We start from the raw sequence: 16094 nt of genomic DNA on the forward strand, positions 1-16094 counted from the left end.
GGTCGATTTTATTGAAAACGGTGGGAGTTGGGGGGGTAGTGGGACAGAGGGATATTTAGTGGACGTGTCCGCCCGTGTCAGCTACCATAGAGAAGTCATCTATCATGGGTCAGTCACACCGTGCAGAGAGTTGGCTGAAGGTGGTCGTGATAAAGGGGCTGCTTAATTCAAGTCAGACTGCTCCAGAGAAAAAAAAAAGGCATCAAAATAATTGCGTTCATTGCAAGAGCAGAAATGAAAAGCTAGGTTTTTATTTATGGGTTTATATGGATATAAATATACATTTTTATGGGGGGGGGGAGCCCCACAAGGCTCAGAATGTATTTCCATGCATTTAAATCCTATAAATGACAGTTGATGGCATGTTTTACTATCGCTCTACTGAACTCTTACATATGGGAATAACGATTTACATGCCAGGTTGCACATGTGACCACAGAGACAGAATTAATGATGAAATATTCAGTCAATTTATCGCTTGATCGGTCATAGGACTGGGCGACATGACCAAAAAAATATATATAATCGCAATTCTTTCATATTTTTTAGGTCTTCATGTGTAAGACAGTTAAGAAATACTGATAAAAGACCTGAACCACCTATAACCCAGGTTGTTCCATACAGCTGCGGACTTTCAGTACCAGATTCAACTTCAAAATCGGTTTCAGCACAGATGGAATAGAAACATTCGCACACTGATTCATGGTCTAATGAGTCAGTTTTGAAAATAGACATTTTATTTTATACATTGTGCAAAAAGCAAAATTTGATTTAATCAAATTAATTCGATATATTGCCCAGCCCTTGTTGAACTTCAGGAAATTAACAGTTTTGATAATTAAATTTTTAGGTATATGATTATTAAGCAAAAAACAAAACAGTTTCTCGAGTAAACTTCTCAAATTTTGATTTTGCTGCTTGTCTCTATTTAATTTCATTGTAAAGTCAATATCTTGGGGTTTTAAACTGTTGGTCGGACATAATAAAAAATCTGAGGACATCATCTTGGGTTCTCGACACTTGGGATGGGTGTTTTTCAGTTTTTTCCAGGTGACTAATCTAAAAACTATGCAAAGATGAATCAATAATTTAAAATAATTGTCAGTGTAGCACACAGACACACACAAAAAAAAAAAAATATGAATATCCTCTTTTACTGAATGTTAGATCTCACCCTTTTGCTGTTTGTGATTGCAGTTAATGTGTTGATATGCCTTTTGTAGTGGAACAAAAAAGAATATCCAGATAAGTCACTGTGACCTTAATAACTGCTAAAAATCAGAAAAAAGGGCACATTCATTCCTCAAAGCAGAGGGCATCAATTTAAGCATCTGATTTGTCAGCGGCCAGCACCTCAATAAACAAACTCTCTTAAAACCAAGCTGAGCAAATTTACATTCCAGCAAACTGCAAGCAATTAACCATTTAAATTGCATATGCAGGCAATTAATACAGCAATCTACCTTATCTGCCCACCTAGGGAATTTGTAAACATCAATTATAAGAAATAAGAGAGACTCTCAGATAAACAACCTCACGCTCTGCAGCAGTCACAACGTGATATTAGCGATAAATAAACAAAAAAATCTCTCTGGAAGGTAATAAGTTACATCGCCAAATCAACCACCGCCACCGAATCATTTTCAGTCTTTCAAAGACTCTTTCACAGTCTTTGGAGCAAAATCAGCCTGTGTTTTTCAGGTGGATTTATGAGGGAAAATTGTAGGAGTGTGTATCCTCATTGATTCCCCAAAGTGATTCAATGCCAGTTCACAGGTTACCAATTTCATTCAATTTCTGGTTCAATGCGATTTAATTCAATATTGATTTCGTTACGGATATTTCAGTTACAATATCAATTTTGCCTGGATACGGAAAAGATTCTCAGAGAACTAATGCTGTAAATTGTACAAGGAACCCTCTAACCTGGTGCATTATTAAAAATATTTATGTTTACACGAAGAACTGATCCCAAAGCAGTTACAATAATTAATTTCATTAAAATCAAATAATAATTAACATAGTGAGAAGTGACTGTCAGGTACAAATGCCTTGCTCTGAATGTCCGGCTGTCACGAGTTAGGGCAACTCGCTCTGCCAATTTAAGTGAAGTTGTGATGCTATGTTTCACATCTGTATACAGGTTTGCGATTGCCACTTCACTAAAACGTTTGCGTGTCCGAGTATTAGCTCAGGCTTCCTCAAAAGCCCACTTTCTTCTGATTAGCCAAACGTCCGGAAGCCTGCCAAGGGGCAGCACACCCAGCGCTTGTGAGCACTGCCTCATCCCCTTACCGGTGTGGAGGTTCTGAAAGTAAACTGTAAAACTAAGTAACTAGTACCTAAAACTAAGTAACAGACAATAATTGATAGGAAATGGCAACTTCTCAAATCCATCCGTACATGTTCAAGTCCAAATCTGATGTGAAATATGAGAGTACGAACATCCGCAGCAACAAAGATTACAGCAAGGCATCTCCGTTAGGTAAAAAATACACCTACTGCCTACTTATTGTATGACACAGCAGTGGATTTAGTTTTTTTTTTTTTTTTAAATCACAATCCTTATTTAATATATATATTTTTCTATATATGCCCGTTAATAGCGGTACATGTGGAAAATGCAGTATGATGCAAACTGAAGTGGAAAATGTTGGCTGTCAGGAAATGCAAAAGCTAAAGTTTCTTGTAAAATGTTATTCTGCTGTCGCCAAACGACTGTATAGTAAACCAGCACCATAGTGTACTTGTATGCTAGAGTACATTAAATGCCTATAATACTACTCAAGTAGATTGTTTTGGGAGGAAGAGCTATAAAGAAGTTAAATGAATCGATATCTGATCATTCAAATGAATATCGATTTGAATGAGGGAATTGATTTTTTAGACCCATCGCTTGAAAATTGTCTTTCAAATGTAAAGGAAATAACCTTTCGTTTACATAAAAAAGTAATAACACCAGCTCCCACTCTGTTCTCAAAACTAATCAGACTGGTCCTCCCACATTATGCCAAAGCTTCTGATCAATAACCACATGCTGCATCAACTGCGCCCATAAACAACCAGCTTTTATGGTCAATAGAGTCAGGCTTCAACATCGTCTTTACTGCCCTGTCATGGGGGAGACATGTGGATTTAAAGCTTGGACAGGAAAGACTCGATAATCTGTTGTAGTGCTGCAACCATCACCATTGTTATTATTGATTAATCTGCCAACTATTTTCTTCATTAATCGATTAATCTATAAAATGACAGAAAATAGTGAAAATTGACCAAGATAATTTCCCAAAACCAAAGTCGACATTTAAATAATTTTATGTATCCAGCAGCCCAAAACCCAAAGATATTCAGTTTACTATCATATATGACAATGAGACGCACAAAATCCTCACATTTGAAAACCGAGGATGAGCATACGTTTTTCATTTGAGCTTGAAAACTTAAGCTTATGACAATTTATAAACTAAACGATTAATCAATTTAATGAAAAACTGAATAAGAATTAAAACAAAACCATCATTAGTTGCACTCCTAATTTCCGATAATAAAAAGCAGAGAAACTACATAAAAAGCCCATTTCTAAGATTGCGATTGGGCTCACAGGCAGCTTTTACAACTTTTGTTTACAAGCCGTTGGTCAGTGGTGTTTGGGCACTTAGTGGCTAAATCAACCATATTAGAAAAACAACAAAGTTAACTTTTCTGCTACAATTCAGAACAAAGTAAACAAACTGCAGGTCTGATTGCACCCTTAGCACACTGATATAATCTAAAATCCATTTTAAAGTAAGCAGTACTAATGACATAAATTCAGTGGAATAAGATAAAACTCAATCCCAGCTGTTACTAAGGAAACCGTAGTTAATGACAGAATCCTCCTTGTTAATCTAAAACTAACTAACCTTTATGAAGGGGAAGCTCTAAATGGCTTACTGACATCTCTCGCACACATGGTAGAGTTTGTGTGTGTGTGTGTGTGTGTGTGTGTGTGTGTGTGTGTGTGTGTGTGTGTGTGTGTGTGTGTGTGTGTGTGTGTGTGTGTGTGTGTGTGTGCACATTAAGGTCCAACTGAGTCACTGTATGTCAACTGCAAACTTTCTGAACATCAAGAAGGGGAGTAATGTATAATCTTAAAACCCACGAGTCCCCTTGAAGAAATTCCCATGTTGCACATTCAGATGTATTTGTTGAATAAGTGGGGCGGTGAGTTTGGAGCTCCAAGAATTTGGAATCATGCTTCATTGTAATCAAAGCCTTAAATGAGTGAATTGTTAAAGCAATTAAGAAAGTTGATTAGCTGCATTTAAATGGCGAGACTGAATATACAAAGAGACACACTGTGCAAAAGGTCTCGCCTGCCTCTTAAAAAAAAAATGAAAAGATGAATTTTTAAAAAATTTAAAAAAATAAAGCATATGGATGGAATCATTTAATTAAGAAACCAAATTATTGTAGCACCATTTTTTTTAGTGAAAAGGTTAATAATGAATGGATTTTGTCACTCCTACTATTATTATTATTAATATTATTATAATCATCATCATTATTATTAGTCTTACTTTTATTTGGGGGATAATCATTCTCTAAGTTTTGGAACGCCAGTTTCCATAATGTTGTGGGGGAATGTCAAGTATAATGCTACTGTGGATTCACTGAGTTACGATAGATCTCCAGCTTCCAGCCCTGTGTTTTTTAGTCTGTTTTGTTTAAACTGGTACCATCAACAAAGGTTAACAGAGGATCAAAATCCAAAGACATTACCATCAAATCAGAGAAATTTGTAGCAAAAAATAAAAAAATAAAATTAATAACTGGATCAAAATTCTGTGTTGAAACAACAGTGCTGAAACTCTAACAAAGACCAGTCTAATGGCAGAGGCATTCAGACATCCTGTGAATCCAGCTGAATAATACTGTTGATGAGACCCCAATAAGATTAGTCCCAGAGAAAAGATAAGGTAGAGAAGAGAGTTCAGAATCTACTGAACTATTTTCTTTCAAAGTAAATGAACTTTGTGAACAGTGGAAAGAAAATGTCAAACTAATTTGGAGTATCTGACCTCTACTTGTACTGTGGATTTTGGCAGCAGTTTGTAACAAAGAACAGATGAAGTTTATTAAAACATGGTGGCAGACCTGTCAGTTCTTTAAATCTGTAAAGAAGAAGAACAACCATTTTGTATGTGTTTCTTGCTTTTTGGAATTATTTATTTTTTTCTTTGAATAAGGATATTGTTTTGAGTACATGTGTGTATGTTATGTAATATGTTATGTATATATAGTTTCAAAAGCTAGACCAAGAGCTCTGCAAACATTAGAAACAACTGATTTCCTGAGACTGTGTCCATGGCCCTGTCTTTGCAAACAACAAACCTTCTCCCTTGAGACCACAGATTTTTCAGTGTCACCTCAGGAATGGCACAAGAAAAAGCTGGGGTGAACCACTCACAGTCTTTGCTTGCAGTGGACCTCATTTTCTCCCGCCCCCTCAAGTCCCTATATCCCTGTAACTTTGAAGTCCAGCCAGCAAAGGGCTTTGAAAAAATCTGCAATCTCCCCACCGTGACCAGGTAGAGGATTAACCAAGCCTTGCAGGACCGAGTGGAAAGAGGACAGGGGAGGGCTGGAGAAGGAGTAGCGCCATTCTCCACAAGGGCCATATACGCGCAATCAATTCTCCCTATGGCCAGAGCTGTGGGGGATTAAAAAGCTACTAAGGAAGCAGAGAACAGACCTCCAGCCCCTTTTTCATAAGTTTCACAGACACCAATTTACAGCTGAGAACTGAGGGAGGCCTGCTAATTCTCCCCATATTGTAACTGCCTCCTGCTTCAAATCAAAATCTTTGTTGGCTCACGAAATCGGCTTTTGTGAAACAGCAGACAGATACCAAAGTCTGGGAGGTATGCATCTGTAAAAGGTTTCAATTACTGATATGGGAACTTCGTTGACTCAAAAGTAACATTTCAACATTCAGAGTGGGGAAAAGAAGCAGTTAAGCCCTAATCTCATCATCGGACTTCAGATACGATCAGTCACGGGGTAAGTCACCCTGGAAAGTTTGTTTTCCATTGTGAACCTAAACAAGAGATTATTCTTCTTTTATCCATTTTGAGCTCCGGTAGTGGCCCACACTTTGAGCTGTAAATATATCATAAATGCTCTGTTCTCAATACATTCTCAAGCCGTGCATTCAGTGGCTCGCAACCAAAATATAGTAAAAGCAAAATATAATCAGAGTATAATGTAGTTATCAAGGGCATGCTGTCTAAGTGTGTCACTGGAATGGCTAATGGAAAAATCTGTATTATTTTAAGGAAACAGACGAGGAGAAAAGGCCTTTTTTATTATCTTTTTTTACAAAGAGTAAGTGAATTCAGGGATCGTATCAAGCAGTCATCAGTTGTGGTAGACTACTGAATGAATTGTTGGCATGTCTGACTGAAGTACAACTAAGTGACAAAATCTACACCATCTCAGGATACAATACGACAGCACTATCAATAAGTAATATCTACTTAGCTTCCCAGTGAGAACGCAGGTACAATAGGCCTTAATTAAAAAGAAAAAAAAAAGAAAAAAGAAAAAAGGCAGATCCATATACTGCTGCCTCCCCATCAGCGCTTTTCAAGTAATGGGGTCTTTTGTCTTATCTGTGACTGAAAGGAGCTTGAGGACTTTGCCCTTCATCCCTTTGTTGTTACAGAGTCTCTTGTGGAAATCGAAGATTGGCCGGTACGCGTGGGTGTGCGAGGAAGAGCCAGGCAGCCGTGCAAGCACATCAGACTTGAGCGGTCTTAATAAAGCTTTCCTCTATCCACCCCAGAGATCACCTCACCCCAATTATACGCCTGACACCTCTACCCTCCCCCATCTCCTCTTACTTCTCACCCCCCCTCCCTCCCTCCCCATCCCCACCACCTCACCATCCAGTTCCCAGCTCTGATCATGGCTCTCCCTTTGCCGTGCTCACAACATCAGGCTGCTGGTGGTGTTTGCTTCAGTCTTCTGCCTGAATCACATCAGGAATGTATCTCTTCTAGTATTAACAAAAGATCACTACTGTTCAGCGAACTGTGCCAATTTAAAACTAACTTAACTAACTAAAACCAACGAACTAAATAGTTCAATTCGTTGCAACGATCCATCAGATAGCCCCGTCCGGCCGATTGATTTCATTAGCTCTTCATTTTGAAACATTAAATCAGAGCATTACTTGTAGGAGTAATGTTATCTAATCCAATAATTCAATAAAAAGAATACAACACTCACACGGAATGATGTGCCAACCTGTGGAGGCATGCCTTGAAGATTCTCTGAAATACTTTGGAATTATCACAGGATCAGGTCTGACAACTCTTCCCCCATGATCATCAAATCAACATCTGAGATTGAACGCATGTTCACAAATTTAAAGTCCATTTAAATTTGAGAACTGAAGCTGAAAAAATTAAGTTGATTAATTAATAAGTTAACTAACAGAAAATTATCTGGCAACAACTGAGGTAATTGATTATCATATAAGTCATTTCATAAACAAAAATGGAGCAAGAGATTAAGTGTTTCCAACTATTTGCAGGTTTTCTTAGTCGTCTATGATAGTAAACCTATTGTGTTTGGCCTTTGACCTGCTGGTCGGACAAAACAAGCAATCTGCATTGATAATTTGGGCATTGGTCAATTTTGATGGCCATTTTCAGTATTTTCTGACATTTTATGCACCAATTGATTCATTGATTGGCCTAGAAAGTGACTGTCAGATTAATTCATAATGAAAATAATGTTGATTGAAGTCCGCAAACAATGCCAATCAAAGTAATTCTCACAGAGACCCTCAGAAAATGCTGAGGTCTTAATTTTCTTCCATCTGCAGAACAGGTTTGTAGAAGAAAGAACAAGATTAATAGCAACGGCAGGAAAACAATTTCAAAACCCAATCTTTAATAGGTATACGAAGGTGGATGCCAACATCTGATAGTTACCAATTCCTCTTGCTTGGAGAGCCAAATATAACATAATGAAGCAACTATGAAGCACAGTCTCAACTGATGTTTATTTCATCTGGTGTTTTTAACTGGTATGAATACCAGAAAAGGTAAACTCTGGAAAACAAAGCTTAGATAAGTCCATCATGCTTAGTGAAAGTTGCACAGAGTGGAACCTGAATAATTTGACCTCCCTGCCACACCAAATTCTCCGCAACTTTTTCCAATTAATAAAAGCTTTTTGAGCTCCTCTTGTTTACAAGCTTTGGTTCCCTTGCAGTTGAACAGTGTGAACCAGAACCAACCAAATTAGAATGTGCCCAAAAAAGGTTACCTTCTCCGATGAGGTGCACACCTAAGAAAATGAACTGTATGCGTGATCACACCCTAATGAAACACAATAACATCTACAGGCACACCAACAAGTCTAACAACAAATCTGCTCAAAAGAAGCACAGAAAAACCAGATCTGCCACTCCTGCTATATTGTCGATTGTCACTTGTTTTTGAGACATTTTTGTTGTTTTTACCTTCAGATGCTTTCAAGGTCACAGCAGGCCTGCATCTGGCCAGCCATCTGTTTCCAGCCATCCCATGGGGTGTCTTGTCATCGGTGCTGCTTGGTCCTGTCCTCTACTGTCCACATTCAAGCTCACTGGGGAAATGCCCAGTCAGACACAATAGCTTCTCAGTGATTCTTACAGCTTTCTGACATATTTCTGCAGTTGCACAACAGAGCTCACCTCACTGGAAAACCTAAACTGGGTGTGTATGGTTCTTAAGTACCACACTTATTGGTCAATATTGTAGGTAGTCAAAGTCATTTATGTAGCCCAAAATCACAAGTTCGTCCCACAGGCTTACACCCTATATCCTTAGACCCTTGAATCAGATAAGGAAAAACTAAAAGACAAAGCCCTTTATCTGGGAAACAATGAATGAAGCTCATGTAGACTGACAGAAGATGCGTCTTCCAGGACTGCCTGACATTCAACAGATAGCATGTACAGGGTAGGGATTCGTGCAGTTAACTGACTAAACGATTAAACGCTGCTACCTTCGCTAGTCAGCACCAGAAATACTAGTCGGTTAGACTATTTATCAATATTTTATTAATGTACAATGCCAGTTAACTGTTGTGTCTAAGATGTTACGCAGCCACCCGGCACTAGATGGGGCTGCAGGTCCGGTATCTAGATCTAGAAAATGAAAATAAGATTGTAATGTGGGCTGTGTCAGAATAAACTGATGTATAACCACGCGACGGGAGCAATGCGTAACCACATTCAGCACAGGCATATGAACATTAATCTGCAAGGAAAGAAGGCTGCTGGTCGTAGCGCTGCTAACATGAACCACGCTTGGTGAACCAATATGACATCGTTTACCTTTAGATGCTGTGGTCCTGCTTGGTCTGAAAATGTATCGCGGCTCATCACGGCAATTTTGACTGAGAGTTTTCTTACTGTTAGTCTAGTCGGCTAGACTGAATTTAAATTTAATAATATTTAATACTTAATAATTTAATCGACAGGGAAATGAGTTATTAGGAACATCCCTAGTACAGAATAGACAGACTGTAGCAGTAACAGAATTACAGTGTATAGAAAAGAACACAATATTCTATGAACTACTACACAGCAAAGCTTCAAACTACTAGAAACACAGAATTACACTTTACAACCAATGACAGCAATTGAGTTACATAGCAGCAGATTAATGAACCACCAGTAACTTTATACTGTAATTCAACTAAATGTTGTTCATATAAAATTTGCCTAAACTGTAGAGCTTGGTAATCTAAGAGTAGTTTTCTTCCCAATGCTTGTTTCATCATAAACTAGGTACACTAAAAAATGTGGTTTTAAATGTTAAGTTTTTCTCTGTAACATTAAATAATCATGACTTGATAAGCCTGTTAACGTTCAGAAAAACACATTCTAAGATATTATTATTATGAAGAGTTTAATTAAAACTCAACTGTTGACATCTCCTTCGAAAAGAGCCTCACCAGCTTGAAACTATCGAGAAGAGCACAGACAAATGGAGACATCTCTCAAATGAAATGACATGAATTAATAATGTGAAACTGTTTCGGCAGAAACTACGCCTTCGTGTAGAACCCCATTGCACGTAGTAAACAACTGATATGAAAATATGTTTTCAGGGCCTTTAAAATGGTACGTGTCAACACAATATTTAATAATGAACAGTGAGCACAAAGCTTTCGCTAGTCTTTAGTTCAGTAAATTCATGGCAGTGCCTATGGAGTCCTACTGTATCAGCTGACCTTAAACTAAGTTTGTCCTTGGTTTGAGGAAAAAAAAAAAACTTCATAAAAGTTTGCCATATTTAAAAGCTAATTCCTGACATTTGATTAAAATGAGTAGATAAGTAATTGAGTAGATGATATCTAATTTAAAAAGCTGCTTCAGTAGCAGCGTTTCCACAAAGCATCCATTAATTAAGTGGTCTCAATAGACATCTCCTTAAAGTAGACCTTACTCATTCACATTACAACCAATTCAATCTAAATACTGCATTTGAAAGATCAGTGAACAGAGACTCAAGTCCTTCCCAAGTCAAATATTCTTCAACTTTTAATTACACAGGATCCACTTTAGAAAGAAACAGCATTCCTTACCTTAGTTTTCAAACTGTGTGCCTGCAGCGATCTACCAAGCCGGCAGGTATACCAGGTTGGCACAGACTTCAGAGAGTAGCTGTCAGCTGTGTATCTGTGAATGAAAAATAAGAGATGACTATTGCATCTGTGTCTGTCTAGAACATACTGCAGGACAGCTTACAGTGATGCAACCTAAGCCTCTATGAGCAGTCAGAGCAATCACGTTGTATTTTCTCTCAAAGAACTCTAAAAGTCCAAACTATGAATAACAATGACAGACTATTAATGCTGGATTTACTGCTTACTTTCATCCGGAAAATGCCAAAATGTGACATGAAAATGTGAGCCCAGTTGCTTTGAACTCTGGAAAAGAGACATGGTTGGTGATGTTTGCGTGACAACAGGTTGCCTCTGAGAGAAGTGAACAGAATCTTTTGACAAATCTCTAATCTCAAAATAGCCAAATCTCATGATGGCATCTTGGCTCACAATGCGCTCTGACAAGGTGAAAATATATTCACCTTGCCAGTGCACAAACCTAAACAGAGGTTCATATAATATTACAAAAAAAAGCCGATATGTGAATTTCTGAATAATTGACAACTTCACTGAGCTTGATTAGCAATCTTGTCTGATTTTGAAGGAGCCGACTCCTGAACATATAGCAAATGTATTTAATTTTCTTATCAATACAGCCACTGCTGATTAGTTTTCAATTAAACGTTAAGCATAAAAAAAGCGATCAGAGGTTCAATCTTGTGTGTAATCTCAAAAGAGTTTATGCGCAAAATTTAAACTGTGACAGGCATCACAATAAGCATTCATATTTTGTGTAACTTCAGAAATTCATTAACTTGTCCATTTTTCTGGAAGATCTTTGAGCTAGAAACTTTCTGCAGCTTATCCATAAGTGAATCTGAAGATAGTTGCCCTTAACCATCTATTAAGCTTTCTGGAAATGCTGTTTAATGTAATGACCTAGCTGGATCCTGACCTGCACAAAGACTAATTCTGACAAATGGAGATGATGGAGGTTTTGACCTCAAGTTCACCACATTTGAAGCAGCAGAACCCAGGAAGACTTGTGGAGGCCGCATGCTCTGGATTAGCAAGCACACCAGCTGGCAGCCACATGCTGATGATGATTCAGTTAAGGTTAAGGCAAAGCCAGCTCTCCTGCTAATTTTTCTCTTCCACATTCTCAAGTTCTCTTTGTTTCAACAAAAGGACCGCAATCCCCAGAAAGAAAGTACGACTGCTGTGTTGTGTATAAAGCAACGGCCTATCCTGGGTAGCATGTTATCATTGGGCATGTGGTCATTATTTTCTTGTTTCAGTAATATAGTGTTAAATGTTGATTGACAAGGGTCTGTGCTCACCATTTGTAGGAACTATAACAGACAGGCTCTGAACTTACAGTACTGCCTGGGAAAAACAAAAAACATCAAAAGGGCAGATAAGACTAAGTGGGAAACAAATTCCATTGCAGGCTCAACAAAAGTTCCAGACCATCTCTGAGGCACTTTAAATTCCAAGACTACAAATTGCCCCTAAATGCATCTTGACTAATTTAGTAGAGTGTTTCTGTGCTTTATAGCAAAACCCAGAAGGGCTTCAGTAATGTAGATCAGCTGGAAATCTGCTAGAATCATGCCAACATGTCTCCCATCATTTTTGATTGATACAATTTAGGGGGCATGAAACGGGGGATGGTTAAACTCTTGGAAAAGTTTGCCAGACTCACAAGTCAGTAGCATTGCGTGGTCACTGGTGCTAACATAGCAAATCAAAACTGCTCTCTGGCACCTCTGTTTGCAGATCAAATAATCCGAATTACATTTTCAATTATGCACAAAAGGCTGAAAACAATGTCCTGACCAAAAAACAGTACTGCAGGAGGTTTGCATTTTACATGGTTGGGTTAATGTGCTCTGACTGACCAAAGTACTTCAGCCAAGCCTTAAGCTGGAATCAAATCAATGCTTGGCTTATTAACCATTGGACCATACAATGGCATGAAAAAGTTTCGGCATCCCTGGTCAAAATTTCTGTCACTGTGAATATCTAAGCATGTAAAAGATTAACTTGATCCTTTTGGAAATAAGTTCAAGATTATACATTTGTTTGTTATTTTAAGCAAGATTACTTTTTTATTTCCACATTTTACAGTTTCAAAATAACAAAAAAGGGAAAGGTCCTGAAACAAAAGGTTGGATGGTCAGTGCTTAGTAACACCCCCTTTGGCAAGTATCTTAGCTCATAAACTCTGCTTGTAGTTAGCTAAGAGTCTTTCAGTTGTTGTTTGGGGGATTTTTGTCCATTCTTCCTTGCAACAGGCTTCTAGTTCTATGAGATTCTTGGGCCGTCTTGCATGCACTGCTCCTTTGAGGTCTATCTGCAGATTTTCGATGATGTTTAGCTTGGGGGACTGTGAGGGCGATGGCAAAACCTTCAGCTTGCACCTCGTGAGGTAGTCCATTGTGGATTTTAAGGTGTGTTTAGGATCATTATCCTATTGTAGAAGCTATCCTGTTTTCATCTTCAGCTTTTCTACAGACGGTGTGATGTTTGCTTCCAGAATTTGCTGATATTTAATTGAATCCATTCTTCCCTCTAGCAGAAAAATGTTCACCGTGCCACAGGCTGCAACAAGCCAAAAGAATGATCGATCCACCCCCGTGCTTAACAGTTGGAGAGTTGTTTTTTTTTCCTTTTTTTTTTTTTTTCTCCCCTCCATGAAATGAAATTCTGCACCCTTTTTTCTTCAAACATATCTTTGCTCATTGCGGCCAAAAAGTTCTATTTTAGCTTCATCATTCCACAGGACTTGTTTCAAAAATGCATCAGGTTTGTTTAGATGTTCCTTTGCAAACTTCGGACAATGAATTTTGTGCTGAGGTTTTAACTCTCCAATGAAGGTCATATTTGTGCAGGTGTCGCTGCACAGTAGAACAGTGCACCACCAGTCAAGAGTCTGCTAAATTTTCCTGAAGGTCTTTTGCAGCTAAATTGGGGTTTGATTTGCCTTTCCAGCAATCCTACGAGCAATTCTCTCTGAATGTTTTCTTGGTCTTCCAAACCTCAACTTCACCTCCACTGCTCCTGTTAACTGCCTTTTTTTTTTTTTTTAAACGTTACAAAGCAAGGAAACATCTACCTGAAAATGCTTTGCCTTCTTCTTATAGCCTTCTCCTGCTTTGTGGGCATCAATTATTTTAATTTTCAAGGCACTAGGCAGCTGCTTAGAGGCGCTCATTGTTCCTGATTGCTGGGAAAAGGTTTGAGGAGTCACAGTATTTATAAAGTTTTGCAATTAGCATCACCTGGCCTTTACTAACGATGATTGTAAGACAAGCCATAGCCTTAACAAGCCAATTAAGGTCTGGGACCTTGGCAAGAGTTATCTGAGAGCTCAAATCTCTTGGGGTGCCCAAATTTTTGAAAGGTGGTCTTTTCTCTTTTTCACTCTAAACTTGTACAAAAATGAAAACAATACGTTAATCTTGCATAAAATGTTGAAAAGAATGTTTCACCTTTAACTTTATGCCTTTTGGAGATCAGTTCATCTTCTACTCACTTAAATATTCCTTGTTTGCTTACTTGGGCTGCCTCGAGCTCTTAGTCTACATATTCTGCTGAATCAATTATGGATGCATTGAGTCTTCAAACCTCACACTTGTGGAATTACTCTTTTATTGATTCAGTAAATAGATACAAGACAGTAAGACTGGATATGATGCCACAACCTCTCTGCTTATGTCAGCTCCCATTAAAAATGCAGGAACACACAAGATGTGTTCAGAGGAATGCGGGGAAGGAATGATTAGCCCTGTGTCGGGCAGCACTTGCTAGTAACTATTTATTTGAATATGCTAATAGTAGCAACTGGGGGGGGGGCTGCAAGGCAAATAGTGGTCTAGAGGGAAAAATACCTGTAAACTAGAGGTTTACCAGCCACGACACCAATCAACATATTGATGTTCCAACCAATGAGTAATCAGTAGTCATTACTACATTATTACATGAGTAGTCAGTAGTCACGGGTCGGATCACACCCAGCTTCGAACTAGGCCTTCATTTTGATCGCAACTACACACATGTAAATTTTTGACTGCATCTTGCCCGGTTGTGACGCTATCACAGTGACAAAATCTGTCCACAGCCAGACAAACATGTAAACACCTGAAAAGTACTCAAAGCCGCCTGTCTCCAGGACCACATTTTGCCATGATCTCTCACACACACACACACACACACACACACACACACACACACACAAGATGAAAACAATAACAGCAAAGTTGTCGCGGCTGGTAAAAATCTCCCATTGCATTCCCATGCACACTCCCCCAAACCTGTTAATACTGCCCTGGCAGCAGTTTGATTAGTCAATTGAGCCCACTGTAAGAAGATTAGTCACTCATCATCCCAGATCCAAACTCAAGGGTGCCTGATCTGTTCTGAGGATCAATGTTAGAAGCTTTTTGGGATCATCCAGAGCTCAAGTCCATTATGATATACTGCTCGGCCATTTTACAAACTTTTTTTCCTGCTACCTTTCCATAGCTGTTATTTCTTAATTTTCTTTCCAAGCAAAGCTTAATGAAGCAATTAGTCTATGGCAACGGGATGATTACCTTGTTGTCATTGGTCTCTTTGTTACCTGTTGCTTGAGGTGTTGCATTTGAAAGAGGTTTTAATTTAACTCAAAGCATTTTGAGTTTAGAGTTTTTCTTGAGAATTCTATTCAGGGGGTTCAATGAAAGGACACAATGACCTCACTAAGGTTTAGTGCTTCTTCAAAAAGAAACAAGTTAGCTTCATATAACACGGCCACCCTGATAGGGAAAATTCAGGTTTTAGGTTGGCGGTGCGCTCTCTGTTTCGGTCTTATTTGTGACCTTTTTGTATTTCACTTGAGGAGATCAGAGACATTTAAATGGCATAATGCCATTGAGGATACTGAAAAAGGACAAACTTTTTATTCAGAATTATAGTTGCCCTCTGGAAATGCATCAGTATGAGACTTGTGTAAGCCCCGCATCTCTGCTAAAATATCATGATACTGTATATCAGTAGTTCTGAAAAAAGTCAAACCACTGAGCACTACTGGGAAAACACCATCTTTGATAATTTAGCAGCTTACTAGATGAAAGTGAAACAATGTCCTCAAAAGAAGAAGATTAAGTTTAAGGTCAACGCTCAATACAGTGCTCTAGAGTGAAATAAATTGCAATAAATATAAGAAATTCTCTATTTCTCTATTTTTACTTTTTTTCTTCGCATTAGTCTAATGTTGTTTAACTTGTTTAACTTGTTTGATTTGACCGTGATATTACTGTCATTAGTTTAAAGGAAAATTCCAGTCTATCACAACTTAGGTCCTATTTCCATGGATTTGGCTATCATTTCTTATGGTTATGATAACATTAAACCCACCAAAGAAATTGATTCGATCTGGGAACTTTGTGGCATTGGTAGGA

At 38.3% G+C, this 16094-nt stretch overlaps 1 protein-coding gene across 4 annotated transcripts in view; it reads right to left on the bottom strand.

The window, feature by feature from the left end:
• sema6e (sema domain, transmembrane domain (TM), and cytoplasmic domain, (semaphorin) 6E) overlaps nt 1-16094 on the bottom strand; it is a 154727-nt gene that overhangs the window by 121871 nt on the left and 16762 nt on the right. For 3 of the 4 annotated variants that reach the window (XM_040118198.1, XM_040118197.1, XM_040118195.1), the window contains exon 2: nt 10630-10723. The gene's annotated coding sequence lies outside the window, so the exon portion shown is untranslated. Of the gene's footprint in view, nt 1-8515; nt 8641-10629; nt 10724-16094 lie in introns of all 4 variants that reach the window. The other variant, XM_040118196.1, reaches the window with a different exon arrangement.

The sequence above is a fragment of the Xiphias gladius genome, chromosome 22, assembly GCF_016859285.1.
Source record: "Xiphias gladius isolate SHS-SW01 ecotype Sanya breed wild chromosome 22, ASM1685928v1, whole genome shotgun sequence".
In the NCBI taxonomy this organism is placed as follows: domain Eukaryota; kingdom Metazoa; phylum Chordata; class Actinopteri; order Istiophoriformes; family Xiphiidae; genus Xiphias; species Xiphias gladius.